Source organism: Lissotriton vulgaris, chromosome 4_1 (genome assembly GCF_964263255.1).
Source record: "Lissotriton vulgaris chromosome 4_1, aLisVul1.2, whole genome shotgun sequence".
Taxonomy (NCBI): domain Eukaryota; kingdom Metazoa; phylum Chordata; class Amphibia; order Caudata; family Salamandridae; genus Lissotriton; species Lissotriton vulgaris.
This window is the reverse complement of record NC_141691.1, coordinates 1,853,619,462-1,853,637,429: the sequence shown is the minus strand read 5'-3', so window position 1 is coordinate 1,853,637,429 and position 17,968 is coordinate 1,853,619,462. Positions and strand designations below refer to the sequence as shown.

At 44.0% G+C, this 17,968-nt stretch overlaps 1 protein-coding gene across 1 annotated transcript in view; it reads left to right on the top strand.

Moving 5' to 3' along the window:
• Nucleotides 1-17,968, top strand: part of SNTB1 (syntrophin beta 1) — a 570,439-nt gene that overhangs the window by 443,309 nt on the left and 109,162 nt on the right. The gene's annotated exons all lie outside the window — the stretch shown is intronic.

The window sequence follows — 17,968 nt, the reverse complement described above, 5'->3', positions numbered from 1 at the left end:
ACTCACAGACTGACTCACACACTCAATACTCACAAACCCACTCAGACACTCTCTCACCTACTCACAGACCCACTGACACACTCACTTAGACACTCATACACTCACCACAAACCCAGTGAGACACAAGCAGCCACTCCCAGACCCATACAGACACTCACACACCCACTCATACACCCATTGAGACACTCACACACTCCCTCAGACCCAATGAGACATTCATGCGCTCAATCACACACTCACTCTCAAAGGTTACAGGTTACAGTTAGGAAAAAAAAATGTTAAAAACCTTAAAAATTCACTGAAAAAATATAAAGGGTACAGGGATGTTATTGTTGGGTTCAGATTTCATTCATACGAAACCATAAAAATTTTGCAGTTATTGTTACCTGAGCTAACTATATCTTATGCCTACGCAAGGCACTGCTTATGAACTCACATATTACATCACTCATGACACTCGTAACATGGTCATTGATATCACAAATGATTTATCTCTTGTGTTATGGCTGAAGGCCGTGCACAGCAAGTGTTAGTTGCTGAAGTCGGCTGTTGGGTCGCTGGGTCAGGCTCAGTAGCGAGCTCCTGCTGTGCATGGTCAAAGATCATGGGCGATAAGGGTTGTCCATTCATAGCGGCCATCTCCTGCTGCGCTCTGCTGAAGGCTGTGTGCTACATGTGTTGGCATCCTATGCCAGGTTGGTTGCTGGACCTGGATGTGGACCATGCCCTGCGGCTAACTTCTGCTGCCTATGGAGCTGACAAACTGATTAATGAAAAAACCCTAGAGGGTCACTTAACAAAACATAGTTAACTACATTTAAATGTCATCAGAATCCCTCAAATTACCTGATTGTCCAAGGACAGATCAAGCACTGAATGTGCATTGACATTGCACTATTTCCTCCAGATCAAATATGAAATCTTTCAATGAGGAGCTAAATACTCAGAAAACATTAAATCTGCAATCAGCAAATTAATTAAACATTTATCAGTCTATATGTCTATTAAGTCCTTTGTCTATGTATATGCCCCCCAAATATGCGTACCTGCCTGCATGCTCTGTGACTGTAGATGTCTTGCTTAGGCCTCTGCATAGGTCTTCATGCATTTCGTGTGTGTTTGTGAGTATGTGTGTGCCTGTTTATGAGCCTCTGTATTTTGGTCTGCGTGTTTGACCTTCTGTAAATTCATTGCTGTGGTGGATGTTTGTCTGATGAACTGTTTGCATAGGTGCATCTTGGTATTGTCACCTGTGTGTATAGATGTGTTGGTTTGGGTATGTATCCATGCCTGTAGCTGTCCAATTACAGGTTATTGGCTAATTTTCATGGGACTTCTAACTACCATTAAAAACCACATGGGAATTACTAGGTCTGCAAATTAATTTAAAGTTCACTACATTTCACTCAGAGTTCTGAACTACTGTAGTCAGTTCCATGGAATTCCCATTCAAGAGTGGACAACCATTGTTGTGCTTTTGGATATGCTAAAAGAAAAAGGAAATAGCGTGTGTTTGGCAAACTTGAATGGTGAGATCAAATTTACAAGTTAAAGGGAAACAAGTGGTGAGAGTTATCACCTCCAGCAGTATTTGCAACCTCACACTGCAGCACTTCAGAATGCAGAGAGCAGAGGGTGGTGGCAATGATAAGGGCATCTCAGTAGCCAAAAAAATATAAGCCTATCCTGCTCTGACAAGCACTGCAAATGACGGAAGGAAAACAAAAGCTTGGACCGTGCCAGTTACATTTGCGGCACAGACTTCGTCGTATTTTTTACAGTGCTGTCTCTTCACACCCCTGCAAGAATGAGCAATAGTGGCACACAACCAAAAAGGGACGAGGGAATGCTTGAAATAATCTGAAGCACTAAATATTACTCTGCGAACTTTCTCCTCCATAATTTTTGCTCTCCATGCCATTATTTATTTATTTATTTATTTATTTATTTATTTATTTATTTATTTAACAAGTTTTATATAGTGCTGGCTAGACCCGAAGGTATCAGAGCGCTTTACATGAGAATCAACAATGTAACAGAACAAGTTCAACAAATTACACAATACATAAAAAAATAAGCAATACAATTTGGAGGGGAGAGAAAGGAGAGAGAGAAGTAGTGAGGGGGCAGGGGAGGTGAGACAGGGAGTATAAGGGAAGAGACAAAAGGAGAGACAAAAAGAAGTCTGTCTAAAGACCGACTGGGTAGGTGACGACCAAGGATGGAATCAGATGAGAACCAACCTTATGCTAATACATCTTGACTCTGTCCCCAAAGAGAACGTACATCTTGTTTAGCCACATGCCCTCTGACCAGTAACACAAGCAAGCCCTGACACATTCCAGGCGTTTGTACTTAATCTGTGAGGTTCAGCTTGAGTCCCATGCATGGAATTCATTGAGAAAAGCAAAGTGGAGACAATAGAAAGGCTTGCATTTCTCTGCCCCACTGGTGGACACACACTCTTCCATCGTTCTTTCGATATGTGCCCCATTATAGGAGAGGACTATCCATATGTGTGAGACTTTGGATTATTAATGTGCGTTGAGGAATCCTACCAATTTGATAAGTAAATATTTTGTTGGTTGAAAAGCAGAGATCACTGAGAAAACTTTGATCAACCCCTGACAGCTATGGCACAAACACCAAAAATTCTCCAAAGTTATGCATATTAAGATCAAGCAGTACTCAATAACATTTGAGGCAACAAACAACACAATACAATCACCATACAAAGTTATAAGTCTAGATAAAAATCTAATATGGGCAGTGACATAACAAAGGTCAAATTTGGATTAAGGGAACCAATGATATGAATTCTAGGCAACTGCAGAGGATCAAATGGCTCTTGCATATGTTTCATTCTGAGTCCTGTGGAAAGTAAATTAGGCCTTGGGAAGTATTTTCCTTTACGTTCTGACATCTTTTTAAATTCTGTTCAGTTTCTTGAGTGCAACGTAATTGAAAATAAGTGATGCCATTTATGAAGATTTAAAATATTTAATTCAATGTACAGTTCTGAGACACCCCAATATACGTGTTCACCTTTTCTCCAGGTTATTTATTTGTTTTCTTTTACTTTTTTTAAAACTATGCTTTTCAAACAATCATTGGAAAAGCTTTATAAGGATGACAACTATTGGCTTTGGCAATGTTTGTTTTGAAAAGCAGCCCGCGACCTTTAACGGGGCACTTGCTGCTTTTTTAAAAAAATGTTTCCAGTTTGGGAAGACATCAGCTGCAGAAAGGCCAACAGAGGCCATCTTCATTATTTTCGTAAAATAACATATTTTCCTTTGCAAATCAGTTACTGACACCTAACTTTGGTGTTGGTAACTGATCAACGGGTTTTGACTGCAATTGTAGTCACAAAGATATGTCACTTTCAGATTTGCAAATAGAAGGCGCCCATTTCACCCATTCTCATATTGACGATTTCAAAAGGATTGCAAAAGTCATTTTATAAGTCTGAAAGACTTTTGCAACTCATAAAATAGCTTGTGTACATTGTATAAATCATTTTTTTGGGTAGGAAACCCTGTGAGCTTGTGAATTGCAACGTTTGTGACTGCAAAGGGGCCATGTACAGCTGCCGCTTGTCCTTAGTGCGCATGCAAAGTAAATAGGTGCCTACACTAGAGACACCCTTCTAAAGATTTCTAAGAAAGATAAATACCATTCAGCCATAAATATGGGTCTAAGCCTAAGGCAACATTGACTACAATAAAGGGGGGCGAGGGGGCAGCAATTGCCTCAGGGAATCTGAAAGCCAATACCTGTATAAAAGAAATACAGTTAAACAAAGGTGAGTAAAAAACAGAACCTTAAAAAACACAAAAAACAAGGACTAAAAGCCCAACCCAATGGGAACAATAGACCAGGATCAGAAAAAGCATTGCTCTGGCTAAACATGCGCATAGAGTAGAAAGTAAAGCAAAGTAAACAGGAATGGAAACAGGGCACCAGCAAATACGAGGGTCCAGACCACAGACATGAAGAGAATACAAACAAGTGAATAAAGAATCAGGGGAAAGCATCTCCGTTGTTTGTATTCCCATGAGGCAAGAAAGAACAACGAGCCTCACAGCAGTCACGAGCAAAAGATAATAATACATCTGCATCGAAATTTGGAGACCAGATCGAGTTGAAGTGATACAAAGCCCCGTAGAGCAGGAGAAGCTTAGCTTGGAAGCTAAAAGACAGCTAGAGAGTGCGGGAATGAGATTTTGATCGATTATCTGATCTCCTAGATACCTATCTCATTTGTCCCTTTTTGGATCGGTTATTGACTGTCATTGAGTAAAAGGCAAACCAACATAGGTTAAATCAACCCCATAGACTGACGCAACTCTAAAGAACCACTTACGACTGGAAAAGTTTAAAAGGTTTATTATAAAACCAAAATCAGTTGCAAATACAAACACCTCAATATAATGTTCAACAGGTATACAGGTACAAGAAGGAACATGAACTCTCTAAGGAACCTCAATCGACAGAAGAAAACAATCAAAACCAATTCAAAAATCAATAAGTTGAATATCATTGACGCAAGGTGAATCTGAATCGTCATTTACAGAAAGAAATGAAACAGGTTAAACTGTCCCTACACTATGCTAGATGACATCCCTACTTAGCAAGTTCTTTACCTAAAAAGGTGTCAGCGGTTTGACTTCCGAAGAAGCTCAAACTCTCTTAATCTCAGATGGAAACCTATGTCGCGTAGCAGTACCCTTTCTGCCTACCCATCCGCTCTCTAAGGGTCCTCAAGCCATCTGCTCTCTCTTCTCCCCGGGGTGCTGTCCCTAATACAAAATCACAGTATGGGTGGAACGCCCCTTTGAGACGCCCACCACGTATACATTTCACGTGTTCTTGCTTCTGGTTTTTTCCATAGTTTAGTTTCTTTGTCTTCTGTTAAGTTGACCTTGCTTCCCAGGCGCCGTCTCCATCGTGCTGGTACCCCCATGACATTCCGGTCGACTCCTCCGGACCAGAGCCTATCTCCTCAAACAGAGCTCTATTCATCAGGTTTGTGATTGTTACCCCCCTCGCACCTGCAAACAGACACTTCGAAACAGGGCCCCAAATTCCAGGCTCCCCTTATTTTACTAGGCCGTAAAACTTCGACCAGCATTGGCAATTTAATTTAACGAGACTTTTGACTCTTGGCTCGCACGTGCAGATCAAAGCTATCCCACTATCTCTCCAGGCCCACTAAATTATATGCAGTGGTCTGCACTCGGTGAACTCTTATTTCTTCAGTTTTAAAATAATGTTAACACACCACTCTAAGATTATACAGTACACTTCTATAAAATTATTGCCTTTAACACACATATATATAAGTAAGCAAATCATTGAATAATATCGAATCCATGCTATATGAAAGATACAATGGTATATCTCGTTCTTACACAGTACCATGGGGTCTGCACGTTTCTTCATTTTATATTTCATCTCTTTCTCCATTTAGTAACTACATACATGGAATCTGTTTTACCGCGTCTAATGTTCTTAAGCATTTTCACACATTTCTACATTAGCCCACTCTTTATACGGGCTTTTCTAATTCTAATAAACACTCTAGAGAAAATACAGATACATTTTCTCACTCCTTAAGTTACATAGGCCAACTTTACGCCACAGGCTTGTAAATATGATGCAGACATAATTTTCATTCAAATTGCGCTCTCTCAGTTCCCCCCTTTGATGACCTCTAGGGGTCATCACTAATACCTCAATTTGAATGTCACACTGAACTGGTTGCAAGACTCCCCTTTTTTATCGTTTCTAGAGCTCTCAGACTTCTATATTGATGATCTTGCATAGTAGCTAACCTCCTTTCTTGCTCTCTCATGGATCTTTGCAACCGGTTTGATCTATACCATTTGTACAGTCTCACTAAACCCCACAATATGATTATGCAAATTAATATTATGAAGATAGGCTTCAGGATGTACCAAACAAAGCTTTTCCCAAGATTTGCAAACCAACCTCCAACTTTACCCATTCCATGACCTACTTTTTCCCACACATTTATCTTTGTCAAGTCTTCGATTTCTTGATGTATCTTAGTAATATTCTGTATAACCTTCTCAAGAGGTTTTGAATTGTCTGGAATGTAAGTACAACATTCCTGGACCTTCAAAGCCTTACAGACTCCGCCCTCTTTTGCTAGCAGAACGTCTAAAGCAAGACGATTCTGAAGAACCATTGCCCTAATCGATTGCATCTCTCCTTCCACCAGCATCAATGACCTTGCAGTACTGGCAGACAACCTATCTACAACTGTAGCTAATCTCCTGATCTTAACATCATTAAGTATCAAACCTAAAAGAGGAAACATGGCACCAAATACATCTCCAACCACTTTAGCATCTCCTACATCCCTTTTCCCTCTTGCTGGAGCCTTTCCCTCTATAACCTCTAAATCCTTTGCATGGTATATTTTGGGGAAGACAATTGCCAAATAACACGAACCATACCAATTGTCAGGCAATTTTACATAGGCATTTCTTCCACATACAAAATATACATTAGGAATCACCTGCATCCCTTTCATGAAATCTTTCGTGTAATATTCTAACCGAAAGGCATGTTCATAACTAACTTCACCTACAAATACACTTTCATAATATGTTTTGCTCCTAGTCAAACATAACTTTCCTTTGTGTGTTCTATCTAAAGCTATTGGACCATTACTACCCTTCTTTTTGTGTGCCTTTTCTTCTTCGGTCCAATCTGTTTTCCATTGTCCTGACACTTTCAAAATCTTCTGCCTCCTGTAACGGTCATCAACTTGTCCAATGAACTTTTTCTCAATCTCTGACACTCTGCAAGTCAGATTATTTCGGCGTGCATATGAAGTATCTAATGTGTCCCAAGGAAGAAAGAATTTTGCCAATCTATCTTCCTTCTTGTGATAGTCCCACTTATTAATTTGCTTATAATTCGGGACTTCAGGCAGAACCGAATCATAATTTGAAAAGTAGTACTCAAACCCTTCTCGACCATAAAATATACTGAGCAATAAACTACATGTTATCCCATATGTCAATGGAAGATGATGATATCTGATGCCTTCATCAACGGAAGCCGGCAATTGCATGCAGACATAACAATCTTTGGCCTCCATGGCATCAATATACTCGTACAATAACTTGGCATATGCGTTTGTTCTGAAATTTCCCTGTGACTCATCTATGTGTAACCTACGGGCTTCTGCTGCCAGTAACGCCTTTTCACGTATCCCATTGCTCTCCTCCTCCTTTCCCACAAGAGCAGGTTTCAAAGTCGTTACAGGCTTTACATCTATTGTCTCAGTTACACTTGCATGTCCCACTATGTATGATACAGTAACTACTATGATTATGAGAGAAATTACTACTGCTATGAGTGTGCCTATTATGCATTTGGCTCTACGGTTTGGACTGCCGGTCTCCATGTTATCAGACAGTGTAGCTTTTTCTTTTAACAACAAGGTCCTTTTGAGGTCTTCACTCGGTTTACATTGATTTCTCAGTCTGTGAAATACTCTTAACCAACAAAGTCTCTTTTCAACAAAGTCTTATTTTCAGCAACAGACAGCCCTAGCCCTTCTCCGTCCTCTAAATGAAATCCCTATTTTTTTCTTCTTTCCACTAGGCACTAGGTTATCTTCTTTCTCACTGGCTTATTTACAAAGTCTTTAGGTATCTACAATGATTCTGGTGCCAGCAGCTCTAATGGCATATTCCAACAGTTCTAAACGAAGGATGGTTTCTTCATGTGCTGGTACTGGATGACCCAAGGTTGGAAATTCCAATCTATTCAGCACCAGGTCCTTGATCCGACTTAGGTACAGGGGAACGGGGAGTGTGAATGTCAGTAACCCTTCAGTTTCGATTCCAGGTGTCAACAGCCGTACTTCCACCGTTACAATTGGATCGAGATTGGTCACCTGCACTTCCCTCACCCTCCCGTATCTCTGTCCCCAAGACATCTGCTGCTAGGTAGGTCCACTCAGGAGTGGCGTATCTTCTGCAGGGCACACGTACCCTCCTTGATCTTCTCGGACTCTCAGAGTCTGAGTCCGCTGCACCTTCGTCTAGATCTGAGTCCTCAGAAATTGGGACAAGGGTTCTTTCTGGATTGGCTCTCAGGCTTGACCTTCTCCTTCTTTCCGGCCAGCTAGCTTCTCCACTCCTTGTCCTTCTGCTTCTTGTCCTTGCACTTGACTCTTGACCACTTGCAGCTTGGTCAGTGTCTGACTCGAACTCCCAGCTGCTTTCTCCCTCTGAGGCGACTTCAGTTTCACTGGTGTATTGACCGTCCTCAGCCTGGTCAGACACGCTCTCAGCCTCTTCAATCAGCTCTACAGCTTGACTTTTCCCCTCTGTGGCTTCTCCGCTTTCAGCTGGATTTTCATCCGAGAGAGGAGCTGTTTCTTCCAGAGGTGCTGGAACTCTTCGAGTGTGTGAGGCGTGGATCCAGTTGGGCAAGCCTCCACACTTCACTGCAGTGTTCGTGACCAATATGACTTGGAATGGTCCACGCCAGCGCACGTCTAGACAGTTCTTCCTGACGTGTTTCTTCACCAGGACCCAGTCTCCCGGACACAGGTCATGGCACAGGTCCTGAGCTGATGGAACCTCTGCAGCCTGCACCTGAAGAGACACAGAATGAATGGCGTCAGATAGTCCCTTGCAATAGTCCAGGATCAAATCATCTGTGATGTTCAACAGTGCTGCAGTTGGAACCGATGGCAGTCTCATAGCCCTCCCCATTAGCACCTCATGTGGGGAGAGACCTGTCCTTCTATCTGGTGTGCTACGTATGCTCATAAGGACAAGTGGAAGTGCATCAGGCCAGCTCAAGGATGTCGATGAACAAACTTTGGCAAGTCGGGATTTAATGGTGCTGTTGATTTGCTCCACAATCCCTGAAGCTTCTGGTCGATAGCTACAGTGCAGCTTCTGGTCTATACTTAGGGCTGAACATAGCATTTTTACTATTTCGCTGTTGAAATGTGTTCCTCTATCTGATTCCAAAGAGGCCGGCACCCCGAACCGCGGTATCAGTTCTCTAAGCAATAGCTTTGCTACTGTAAGTGTGTCGCACCTACGTGTGGGGTAAGCCTCAACCCATCTGGAAAATATACAGACAATCACTAGGACGTATCTGAGGCGATTGCACTTGGGCATTTCAATAACATCTAATTGCATTCTATTGAATGGCCCCCCAGACCTCCCTATGTGGCTCAATGTAACTGGTGTTCTCTTTCCTACATTCAGTTGCTGACAGATCACACAACGCTGACATACTGCTTCTGCCGCTACTCTAAACTTCGGGTTGTACCACGTTTGTCTGAATGCCCTTACCATGGCATCTCTACCTATGTGTGCTGGTCCATGCAATCTCCTTGCCATTGGACTGACGAGTTCGTTTGGTAACACTGCCCTCCCATCTGCAGAGATCCAAAACTCCATCTCACTCTTGGTACAACCTGCCGTCTCCCATGCCTTTTTCTCAAAATCAGGTGCTTTCTCTTGGATACACTTCAACTCATCCCAAGTGTCTACAGTTTCCAACAACATAGTTAATTCAGTCCTTTCCTGTATTCCCCCCACTTCTAGTGAAGGAATACCCTTGTTCCGCACAGTAACGTGCAACTTCGTCAGCATACCTATTGCCTTGTGACACAAAATCAGTATTCTTGGTATGAGCGGTACATTTAACAACTGCAATGGCTGCTGGACCTTGTAGTGCTTCTAACAATAATCTCACAAACTCTCCATTCCTAATAGGAGAACCTGAGGAGGTCATGTAACCTCTCTGAGACCATAACTGCCCGTAGTCATGAACTACCCCGAAACCGTACTGGCTATCGGTGTAAATGGTGACTCGAATTTTATTACCTGCTAAACAGGCACGGGTCAAAGCAATGATTTCAGCTACCTGAGCGGAATGTACTCCTTCCAGGCAGGCGGCTTCCACAACTCCGGTAATGGTACAAACGGCATATGCTGCTCTCAGCTGACCAATATCGTCTCTTACGCATGAGCCATCAACAAAGAATATCTCATCGGGGTCAGTCAATGGCTCATCTACGATATCTGGTCTCGGTTTGGTGCATAGTTCAGTCACATCAAGGCAGTCATGATCTGTACATACATCATCATCAATGTCATTTGGAAGTGGCATCAAAGTGGCAGGATTCAAAACAGAGCACCTCTTTAGGGTCACGTTCTCGGCAGCCAAAATGACTTGCTCATAGCGCGTGAGCCTGCTATTTCTCAGATGCTGTGTCTTGGTCATTAACAATTCTACAGAATGAGGCACATACACCACTAACTGATGTCCCATAACTATATTTTCACAACGTTCAATGCTGACACCCGTTGCAGCAACGGATTTGAGACATCCGGGCAACGCTGCGGCTACTGGATCTAAGGTAGCCGAGAAATATGCAACTGGTCTACGGGCATTTCCATGTATCTGGGCCAAAACTGACAAAGCACAACCTTCCCTTTCACAACAGTAAAGTAAGAATGGTTTTTCGTAATCAGGCATTCCTAAAGCCGGGGCACGACACAAGTCCTCCCTCAGCTGCAGAAACGCCATCAAACAATCTTTGTCCCATGGTACCGGATCGCTCACCCCCTTGTGCGTCAGCTTTTGCAAAGGTTTTGCCTTCAGTGAAAAGTTGGCTATCCACTGCCGGCAATAACCGACCATTCCTAGGAACATTCTGACTTCTCTTTGCGTTGTAGGCGAATTCATTTTCATGATCGCCTCTATTCTGTCTGGTGACACCTTTCGCTTTCCCTTTTCGATCCGGTGGCCCAAGTATTGCACTTCTGTTAAACAATACTGCAATTTGCTTGGAGACACCTTGTGTCCGTTCTCTGCCAAGTGATTTAACAAAGTGATGGTGTCTATTTTGCAAGCTTCCTCTGTTTCTGACGCCACAAGCAGGTCGTCTATGTACTGAACCAGAACCGAGTTCATGGGCAGTACTAGACTCTCAAGATTTTTCTTCAGCAGCTGGTTAAAAATCGATGGGCTTTCTGTATACCCCTGGGGAATACGACACCATGTTAAAACGCGATTTTCCAGCTTAAAAGCGAAAAGATATTGGCTTTCCTCATCTAAGGGGATGGAAAAGAAGGCCTGCCACAGGTCTATCACCGTGAACCATTCAGCTTGGAACGGTATCTGAAACAGTATCACTGATGGATTCGGTACCACTGGACAACATGAAACAACTATATTATTAATTTTTCGAAGATCCTGCACTATTCTGTATTTCCCACTAGGCTTCTGCAAACCCATAATCGGGGAGTTACATGGGCTTCCCACGATTTCTTTCAGTATTCCCTGTTTGATCATGGATTCGATCACAGGCTTTATTCCTGCAATCGTTTCCGGTGTCAACTTATATTGGGGTGTTCTTGGATACTCAGCATTTGGTTTTACCATGATCTTTACTGGCTCTACCCCTTTGATCAGTCCTATTTCTTCTCCAGAGAAATCCCACACCTCAGCTGACACCGCACCTCTCAAATCCCATGGAAGCTCCTCCACCGTCAAGGTAGGATATAGCTCCACGCATACCTGTGAGTTTGCAACCTTAAAGTCAGCATCATCATCGTTAGTCTGCACTTCTACTCCTTGAGGCGTGCAATATATCGTACAATTTAATTTGCATAACAGATCTCTTCCTAACAGACACACGGGACTGGAATCGCAAATCACAAACTGGTGCTCATCACTGTATTTTCCTATTTTCACTGACACTGGTTCTGTCAGAGGATTCGTCATTCTCCTATTCGCGACTCCTACCACCTGGATCGTCTCCCCTGACATTGGCAGACCTGGGACCACCGCTGATCTCAGAGTGGATCGAGTGGCCCCCGTGTCCACCAAAAAGGTCGTAGGACACCCTGCCACTTCAGCCTCCACGTATGGTCCCCTCTGGTCTACCTCTAAGGCTGCCCCTAAGGTGCAGTCTTCTTCCCTATTCACTCGCTGTCCCGTAAGGGGATCAACGTAGTAGCATTCCTCTCCTCCTACGAACAGTGGCAGTTGTCTATAGGTTTTTCCCCCATTTGCGATACGAGGTGGTTGAGGGAACTGGGCTCGAGGAGTCTGAGTCCCCCCTTTGATAAACTTTCCCTTCGGTATCATTGTTCCCTTCACTAGACTGCTCTGGACATCGTCTTCCTCTGGTTCTAATTCCCCCGTCTCGACATTATAGGGACACTCGCGTTTCCAATGTCCCACCTCGTTACACTGGTGGCACCTAGTCGTCTTTTTCAGGGCTGCAATATCTATCCTAGGTCTCTGTTTTTCCTCATCGTCTTTACTTTGGTTATTCTGCTTTTTCCCTAGGGTTCCGTTTCCCTGCTGCCGCTGTCCACCCTTTCCAGCTGACTGCATCTGTACCAACATCAGTTTCTCCTTAAGTTTCTTTGCTTTCGAGTCTATTTCATCGCTGCAGTACCTTGCATATCTCAGGATTTCATCTAAGGGTTTGTTTTGCCAACAAATTAAATGCTGCTGAATCATCAAGCTAATGTCAGGTCTCAAACCCAGGATGAATTTTGACACAAACTGACCTATATCCTTAGGATCCATCACATCCAACCCACTGTACTGCTTGAATGCTTTCAGCAACCTCTCGTAATACTCATGGACAGTCTCTTTAGGTTCCTGAGTGGTTCGATCTATCTTAACCCAGTCTATGTCCTGCAACGGCACCTTCTCTTTCAACCATGCCATTACCCTCTCATACTTTTCCATGACTTTCTCTGATGGCCCATTCGTCTGGGCATCTCTATCCGGTTCAGAGATGGGCCATTCAACACTAAGCTTACATGCCGTCCACAAATCCCCTGGTACTACAATGTCAAATAGGGTGTTCAAATCGACCCACAGCACTTTAGAGATCTTCACGAACCTCTCTACCTGTTTGTACCACTCCACAGGATTTTCCCTCAGCTTAGGGAAGGAGTTGGTAAATGCCGCTAAATCCCCCCTACTCCAGGGCACATGCACGTAGCTCCCATTCGCGATTTCTCGCAAAGGGAAGGCTTCCATTCGCATTAGCCCTCCCCCTGGGGACATCCCAATCGCACTCCTTCTGACAGTTCCCCTCTTGGGCCATCTTTCCTCCCATTTATCCAAATCCCTCCACGTTCTTATACCCAAGATCAGTTCCTTTATATGTATTTTCAACCCAATCGTTCTCCGCTCGTCTAGGTCCTGATCCGTGCAATTCAGCCTATGGTTACCCTGTAAGGCTTTTGTTCTTGATAAGTCTATCATATACCTGGTTGCCAATTCAGATAATCTTTCATGTGCTGACCTCGCCTTCCGAGTAACATCCTTTGCCATAAACAGTACCTCATCTTGTTCATACAGGTCGATTCTGTCCATTGGCAATGTGCCGTCTATTATTTCATCCAGATCTGATTTTAGACTGGTTACATCGAGTCTTTTTGCCTTTACCTCAGCTCTCAGTACCTCACTTCTAGGTGGTCCGTTTACATCCCTCTCGTCCCAACTCCGAGTCCTACGTCTAGGCACAGGTGAGCTATGAGGAGTCCTCCTTTGTTCCCTTTGTTCCCATCTTTCTAAATCCCAAGCCTTTCCATCTTCCCTAGGTGTATGGTGGAACAATGTTCTATTTCTCACCACTCCATTCTGTCTCTTGGGCTCTGCATCTCTAGATGCGAGATAGGATCCCCTGTTATGTTCTAGGTCACCGCAAGTCCCTTGCTGTCTAGTGTCGCTCAATAAACGATAAGGTCCCTCACAGCTCTCCATGTTCCCGCGATCCCGTCCGTGATCACTGGACACATGGTGAGACCCTTCGCGACTCCCCATACTCCCGTGACTCCAATGTTGCACATTTTCGCCCGGTGTATGGTGAGTCCACCTGTAACTATTCCTGTACTCCTGTGTCCTTCGTTCTCCCTCACTAAGGATGGGACGAGGCACCCCCCCACATCCTGTACTCTTGTCTTCACACATTTGTCTATTGCCACCGATGGTATGGCAAGTATCTCCTTTGCTTCCTTGACTCCCTCCATCCCACTCCGGACTGCTTTCGCCAGCTCCGCAGTGAGAGAGGATCCTGTTATCTTGGTCTCTCCATTCGGCTTCTGTTTCTATTCTTTTATTCTGAGTCTCTACGGCAGCGTCCCATTCTTTCAGGTATTCCCTTAACTCCTTAAAGGATTTCGGTCGCGGTCCCCTCAGATCCATCTGTCCTCTCTGACCCCCCTGTTCTATTAAGGGATCCGTTACTGAATCCAATGGGGTACTCCGACCTCTCGGTCCTAGCAACTGCCTTTGTGAATTTATCGTATTGTTCCTACTTTCCATCTCTGCTCTTTCCCTATCCCAACGTGCCTGTTCCTCCTCCTGTGCTCTCTCTGGGTTGTAGATTGACACTACAGGACCTATGGTAACAGGTACTTGTAGAGCATCCGGCAGTTGATACGACCTTGCACACTCCGTTTCCGGTACTTTCTGTACCACAAACCTTCCGTCTACTCTCTGCACCGGACTAGGTTGAGGTATTTCCTCGCCTTTCTTAGGTTCCCAATCTGATATGGGGAGCGGTCTATATTCCCCTTTTCCGGCTCCGTCCCCCTGCTGTGGTTCGGGACGTTCGGCCTCTCTATTGTATGGAGGTGGTCTGTCTAATAATAACCTGTCTATCAAGTTATCATCCGTCTCGCTCTCCTCATCCTCCTCCGGAGGCTTCTTTTCTCCTGTAACTTCTATCACTGGGTACAGTTTATGTGCCTCTATTCTCTGCACCCTCCACTTTTTAGCTTCATCATCCCATTTGGCATCCTGCACTGCTCTTACCGATCATCTCACTCTTTCTTGGCGTCTGTTCAGGCTTCGGTCGTACGCCGCCCTGAACCATGCATTGAGGGCTTCGAACTGTGTTGGCCTGGGTAGAGGTCTCGTTGCGAACATTACTGCTTTCAGCTGATTTAATGCTTCTAACCTAAACGTCCCGTATCTCGGGAACGTCAGTTCCTCATTTCCCTCTGTTATCTTGCTCCACTCTGAGATCCACAGTATGGTGTGTAGCCCAACATTCACAGCCATATAATGAGCGGGTGTACCCTCCGGCGGGGCCTCTTCCCCAGCATACGAATTTCCCCTGTCTCTCTTAAAGATCGCCCTTAGACATTTAAAACACTTCATTTTCAAGAATCTACGATTTCCTTAATTTCTCTTCCTTATTTACTTCCCGATGGCGAACCACCAATCTCTGCGCGGCTCTCGCTGATCAGCCTATCCCAGCGCGGTTCTCACTGACCAGCCTATCCCAGCGCGGCTCTACACTAACCAGCCTATCCCAGCGCGGCTCGCTCTGACGTCACTCGTCCCCTTTGCAGCAGTTCCCCTCCTTTCTCAGCTCGTCTCCCGGTCTTGCATGCGTCCCATTCATACACCGAAAAATGACTACTTCCGACCAAGCGATCACTTTTCTTGACTGTACGTCCACAGTCTAACTGTAATTGTCACCTCAACTGACGAAGTCTTTCACATACGTTCAGACAATCGCCTTAACTGATAGGTTGCTTACACGCAGTAAACGTCCGACCAGCGTCCGTTACTCATACACTCACTCTTACATTCCCCCTATCACGGTCCTACGGGCGATCAATGGTACCTCATGACCCCCTTCACAATGGTAGACAATTACTCTGGATGTCCGATACACCCGAACCACTTAAGCCCTTCCCTGGACTTAAGATTTTCACCGGTTGCGCGCGCTCACAACCGTCTCACAATCACACTACAGGCATTCAACTCCGCTTGACATTACAACACAGGTACAACACAAAACACCGCAATCTGGCAACGCATGACCCTTATACTCACTCTTGACCGACTCTGCGGGTTTTTCTTTCTTGCGCCGTCAGCACCTTCTTCGGCAGGTAGCTCTTCTTCTGGTCGTCGATGACTAGGGGCCTTGGGGTAATCTAGACCTAACCTAGGTTGCCTTCCTCAAGAAGCCAACCATCTTTCTCTGCTACCAACTGCGGGAATGAGATTTTGATCGATTATCTGATCTCCTAGATACCTATCTCATTTGTCCCTTTTTGGATCGGTTATTGACTGTCATTGAGTAAAAGGCAAACCAACATAGGTTAAATCAACCCCATAGACTGACGCAACTCTAAAGAACCACTTACGACTGGAAAAGTTTTAAAGGTTTATTATAAAACCAAAATCAGTTGCAAATACAAACACCTCAATATAATGTTCAACAGGTATACAGGTACAAGAAGGAACATGAACTCTCTAAGGAACCTCAATCGACAGAAGAAAACAATCAAAACCAATTAAAAAATCAATAAGTTGAATATCATTGACGCAAGGTGAATCTGAAGCGTCATTTACAGAAAGAAATGAAACAGGTTAAACTGTCCCTACACTATGCTAGATGACATCCCTACTTAGCAAGTTCTTTACCTAAAAAGGTGTCAGCGGTTTGACTTCCGAAGAAGCTCAAACTCTCTTAATCTCAGATGGAAACCTATGTCGCGTAGCAGTACCCTTTCTGCCTACCCATCCGCTCTCTAAGGGTCCTCAAGCCATCTGCTCTCTCTTCTCCCCGGGGTGCTGTCCCTAATACAAAATCACAGTATGGGTGGAACGCCCCTTTGAGACGCCCACCACGTATACATTTCACGTGTTCTTGCTTCTGGTTTTTTCCATAGTTTCGTTTCTTTGTCTTCTGTTAAGTTGACCTTGCTTCCCAGGCGCCGTCTCCATCGTGCTGGTACCCCCATGACATTCCGGTCGACTCCTCCGGACCAGAGCCTATCTCCTCAAACAGAGCTCTATTCATCAGGTTTGTGATTGTTACCCCCCTCGCACCTGCAAACAGACACTTCGAAACAGGGCCCCAAATTCCAGGCTCCCCTTATCTTACTAGGCCGTAAAACTTCGACCAGCATTGGCAATTTAATTTAACGAGACTTTTGACTCTTGGCTCGCACGTGCAGATCAAAGCTATCCCACTATCTCTCCAGGCCCACTAAATTATATGCAGTGGTCTGCACTCGGTGAACTCTTATTTCTTCAGTTTTAAAATAATGTTAACACACCACTCTAAGATTATACAGTACACTTCTATAAAATTATTGCCTTTAACACACATATATATAAGTAAGCAAATCATTGAATAATATCGAATCCATGCTATATGAAAGATACAATGGTATATCTCGTTCTTACACAGTACCATGGGGTCTGCACGTTTCTTCATTTTATATTTCATCTCTTTCTCCATTTAGTAACTACATACATGGAATCTGTTTTACCGCGTCTAATGTTCTTAAGCATTTTCACACATTTCTACATTAGCCCACTCTTTATACGGGCTTTTCTAATTCTAATAAACACTCTAGAGTAAATACAGATACATTTTCTCACTCCTTAAGTTACATAGGTCAACTTTACGCCACAGGCTTGTAAATATGATGCAGACATAATTTTCATTCAAATTGCGCTCTCTCAAGAGAAATGAAACTCAAGAAAGTGACAGGACAACAAGGTTCTGCACTAGACGCTGGGATAGAAAAACAGGGAAAATGCAGAAGGGGACCCTTGAAAAAGAAGAAACATTAGGATGCAAAAGAGAGATTGCAATTCAAAATTGGGTTGCTGACCTCAGGATAAAGTTTGAAAAATGGAGATGTGGCTTTCAGTGCAGGGCTGAGGGAAATCTGGAAGAATCTGCATTGGAACAATCTCTGAAGTTATTAAGACAGAAATTAGGCGACTAGGAGTTGGACAAGAGTTGCAGTGGACACAGGCTCATGCAAAAATACTTGTAGGCCCTGACAGCATGAAAGCAGGCAGCAGTGAGTACAGTCAAGGTCAAGGGCACTGGTTAGGATAGTTAAAACTTCAGCATTGTGAAAACTACAGTCTAATGTGGTCGCAG